Source organism: Chaetura pelagica, unplaced genomic scaffold (assembly GCF_000747805.2).
Source record: "Chaetura pelagica isolate M959 unplaced genomic scaffold, ChaPel_1.0 scaffold142, whole genome shotgun sequence".
Lineage (NCBI taxonomy): Eukaryota > Metazoa > Chordata > Aves > Apodiformes > Apodidae > Chaetura > Chaetura pelagica.
The window spans coordinates 1,521,574-1,526,539 of record NW_009952973.1 but is presented as its reverse complement, the minus strand read 5'-3'; positions in this window follow the sequence as shown (position 1 = coordinate 1,526,539).

Here is a 4,966-nt window from a genome sequence, read left to right as displayed (position 1 = left end):
GGAAAGAGCCACTACAGTCAATAAATTCTGCATTATATTATGAAACAGTCACTTCTAAAATTTTTTAAGATATCTTTTGCAGATGCACACAAAATGTAAATGTATTTCTGATAGAAAAAAAATGTGGCTTGAGTCAAATGAGATCAAGATGACGAATCTTTTTAACATTTGTGGAGATACCAGCTACCAACCTGAAAGCAGTGGTAGCTGGCAGTGCTAGGACCGAGCAATGAGAAGGCTCTGCAGGGCCAGCTAACATTGCTCCCACTACAGCAGCCTGCATCAAGGGGCTCATCAGTCACCTTGCACCATTCTGCTGGAACCAGTACAGCCAGAACACCCAGTCCCTTTTTGCCTGCCAAGGGCCTGATACAGCAGCCTAAATACAACCACCACCTCTGGCTGAGTCCTTAATGGAGCTTAAGGCAAATTCTGAATACTCCACAAGTGATCTCTGTTCTGTGCAGAACAGCTTTGGTTCTTATTTGCATAGCAGTAGTTGATGGAGCACATTAATCGACAGAAGCAGCAGCCTCAAGGAATTTAATATCTGCTGTTATAAAGACAAATAAAAAATCCTGTAGGCCAGGTGGGTCCACAAGATAAAAGGCAGAGCCTGACTATGAAGTATTCAATGTCAGAACATGCTGCAGACCAGGAGGCTGTTTGAAATGTGGTTGCATCAAGGTTAGAACTCAAGAATTAAGATCAAGGCTTCAACCCCAACTTGCAAGTCTTATTTAGCCACAGCAGGGCTCCCTGCTTTACTCACTTGCAGATGCCATCTGTGCAGCAGCATTAGGCAGGGTGAACTGAGGACAGTTGCGTGCAAATTTTCAGCAGTAACTGTCCACAAGCAGAGGGCCAAGGAAAACGCTCACAAATTAAAAGCTGTCACCAAACACTGTCATGACAATCTCATCCCCTCATTGCTGGAAGCCCTTTAGGAGGTCACTCCTGAGGGTGGAGAATGATACTCACTATCCTGTATAGCTGAAGTATCCAATATCCGAGGTTGCAGAAGAGGAGGAGAAAGCTGTCTAAAAAGATGCTGGCAATGCTGAAGTAGTGAAGAAAGAATTTCTAGCACTCAGCCTTGGCTGCAGAGTTAATTTTAACTTATTAAAAATAGCAGCATATGATAGGAACTTAACTAAAAAATTTACAGCTAGAGTATTCACACCAGTTTCACTGCAGCCCCTTTCCACTCCACTCCTGCAGCGTGGTGTCAGCGTACTGTGATGTTCTTATAACTGCTCTGAGCACCCCTCTTTCACAACCACCAACCTCAGCAGCACCTTCTCAGTGATTTATGGCCCTGTGTGTATGTTCAAGATGTAGAGTGTGTGGTTTTTGTCACGTAAAGAAAAACAGGATTTTACTCAACACTCTCTTCTCAAATTGTGCAAGGAAGAAGACAGAAGAGCACACTGCTGGTCTTTTTGCCCGTGTTGCCTACATCTTCCATGCAATGCTGTTCACAAATACTTCAAAGTTCATTGGCTTCTGCTTCACGTAATGGCCACATAGTACCAAGTTACAGCAGATAGAAGGTCAAATTTTATCAACCCAAATACTTAGAAGCTCACCTGCACTGGGTTGGCTGTTGAGTGCAAGTCATCCCTCTCCCCTCAAAAGCTGCAAAGTTTCAGATTAGATATATATATATATAAAATTTATTACTAAACAGTGTGAGGAAGACAATAAAATACAAAATCCTGAGTTGTCATGGCCTGTAATTTGCTGTGCCTTTTTCTGCCCATTGTGATGGCAAGTTTAAACTCTGTGTAGGACAGCCCCTGTGCCAAGCCTGATCAGTAGTGATGGCAGCAGCAGGAACACATATACACTAGGAACACTCCTCTTCTGACTGTGCTCCAACACACACTCCACATCAGGCTAAATAGCCTGAGTTTTGACTGAAATAAAGCAAACTTACAGAAATGTTCAGGTGCTGCCATGAGGCAAGAAAGATACAAAAGAATCACAGAATCATTAAGGTTGGAAAAGATCTTCAAGATCATCAAGTCCAACTGTCAGCTCTACACTCCGTAACCACTGAACCTTCACCCAAAACACCACATCCACCTGTTTTTTGAACACCTCCAGGGACAGTGCCTTCACCACCTCCCTGGGCAGCCTCTTCCAATGCCTCACCACGCTTTCTGTTAAGAAATTTTTCCTAATACCCAATCCAAGCCTCCACTAGCACAACTTGACCCCCTTTCCTCTTGTCCTATCATGGGTCATTAGGGAGAAGAGGCCAACACCCACCTCACTACAACCTCCTTTCAGGTAGTTGTAAAGAGCAATAAGGTCTTCCCTCAGCCTTCTCTTCTCCAGTCTGAACAGCCCCAGTCCCTCAGCCTCTCCACATAAAACCTGTTCTCCAGACCCCTAATCAGCCTAGTTGCCCTTCTCTGCACCCTCTCCAGCACCTCAATGTCCTTCCTACACTGCAGTGCCCAAAACTGCACACAGTGCTTGAGGTGGGGCCTCACCAAGGCTGAGTAAGGAGGCAGGATCACCTCCCTGGTCCTGCTGGTGACACTATTCCTGATGCGGGCCAGGATGGCGTTGGCCTTTTTGGCCACCTGGGCACTGCTGGCTCATGTTCAGCCAGCTGTCAATCAACACCCTCAGGTCCCTCTCTGCTGGGAAGCTCTCCAGCCACTCCCCAGGCCTGTACTGCTGCTGGGCGTTGTTGTGACCAAAATGCAGGGACCTGACACTTGGCCTTACTGAAACTCATGCAATTGGCCCAGGCCCATCAATCAAGTCTGTCCAGATCCCTCTGCAGAGCCTCCCTGTCTTCAGACAGATTGACACTCCCACCTAACTTAGTGTAATCTGCAAACTTTCTGAGGGTACACTCTATCGCTTCATGCAAATCATCAATAAAGATGTGGAACAGGAGTGACATAAGCACTGAGCCCTGGAGAACACCACTCGTGACTGGCCACCAACTGGATTTAACTCCATTGAACACTCTTTACTCTTTGGACCTGGCCATCCAGACAGTTTTTATCCAACAAAGCATAATGTGCATCCAAGCCACGAGCAGCCAGCTTCTCTGAGAGAATGCTGTGGGAAACAGTGTCAAAGGCCTGGCTAAAGTCAAGGTAGACAACATCCACAGCCCTTCCCTTGTCCAATAAGCAGCTCACCCTGTCAGAAGGTGGCGTTCAGTGAGCAGCACAGCTGTTCATTTTCCTAATGAGTACTCGAGTGTTCCCCCTTGGACCCTAATCCCAGAACCTTAAGGTCTCCCACATGGTGGTGTACAGGCATTTCACAATTGTCTGCAGCATTTGCTGACCAGTTGTACATACAGACAGAGAAGGACCCTGACCTTAGCTGCTCCTCCCCTTTATCTGTGTGTAAGGTCCAACTCAAGACTCTACAAATTACAAAAAAAAAACTGGTGACAGCTGTGCCAGACCCCACATTACCCCAGCACATACACAGGCAGCCATCCCTTGCCTTCTCATCACTGGAGAAAGGCTTACAGATGGGTTCAGGACTCAGAGCTGCAGAGGTGGTACTACCATGGGCTAATCCTAAGAAGATCATTAGAAGTGGCTAGAATGGCTTCACTGTAGGGAATGCTCCCTCCAGGCACAGGCATTTTCTATAAGCACAAAGCAAAATTTCTCCTGAGGTATGGTTGCATCTGACACAGCTTTAATCATCCAAAGCATTTATACCCATTTATACCATTTATACCCAGGCATAACCATCAGAAAATTCTATTTTACCTTCTCATTTCTAAAGCTCGAGAGGCCACATCTTCAGACTGGTCTTTGGTGCCACTAGGTTTTTCACACTGAAGTTCAAAAAATGATGTTACAACTCTGGAGTTTTATGACAGATGATGGTCAGAGTTGCCAACAGCAAGCTGCACTTGGATGCCAGGAAACACCATGACAAACTTGAGTCCTTGGCTCAAGCTGTAGCAAGGGATACCAAGACCCAGAGGAGCCGCTCCCTCTCCTTTGAGGACGAGATGGTATTTCATCTGAGCTCTGGCCAAACTGACACAGCAGCACTAAGCTGGACGTGGTTTAGTTGTCTTGGGCTTGACTCATCCACAATATTTGCTGGTCTAAATCCAAGCTATTTATTTTTAAAGAAGACTGCAATAAAATAGAGCTACTGGTGAATTGCCTTAATCAGAAAGGTAAGTTTGCAGGTATTTAGTCCACAATACATAACTGGATGCAGGCACTTTGCTGAAGCACCAGAGAATAAACTTACTTGGTTAAGAAATGCAGCCTTTGCACAAAAGTTCCATCAGGGCTCTTAGCCCAGAGACTTCAGTCTTAATTTAACCCAGCTGCCACATAAGAACCATTATAATCAATGAACAAAAAGAAGATTTGCACAGTCAGCAACAAAATGCCACTTTAAGTACCTATGTATTTGAGAATCCAAGTAATGCTCCTATTCATAAACAAGAGGCTTCCAGCTGAGCATGTAAAAAGTGAAGTACATTGATGCTAGGCCACAACATGTTTAGAAAAGGTGGGGGCCCCTAAAAAATAAAGTACATTTAGTCAGAGCTGGGCTTTCACCACTCACAAAGTCACTGAAATAGCACTGCATTCTGTGGCTGGCTGTGGTCGGACAGCTGGCACCACCATCAGATTATCTGAATACCTGTTTATGCAAGTCTGACACCACCTTAACAAGGAGCAATTTTTACCCTCCTTTGCACAGTTCTGGCCCAAAACATTCCATAGCAGTGCTACCCACTTGGACAGCTACCATAGGACACTGTCATATTCATTTTTCAAGTTTGCTATGAGCTTTTTTCCTTCTGGTCCCTGGTAAATGAGAGCAACACAAATGTAAATTCTTCCTGCATTTCACACAGAGGCAGGTGCCCCCTGCTAATGTGCAGTGTTTTACCTTTGGTTTGCTCATTAACGTGAGCAGCCTGAGTGTCATGTACGCCCTGTTCCTG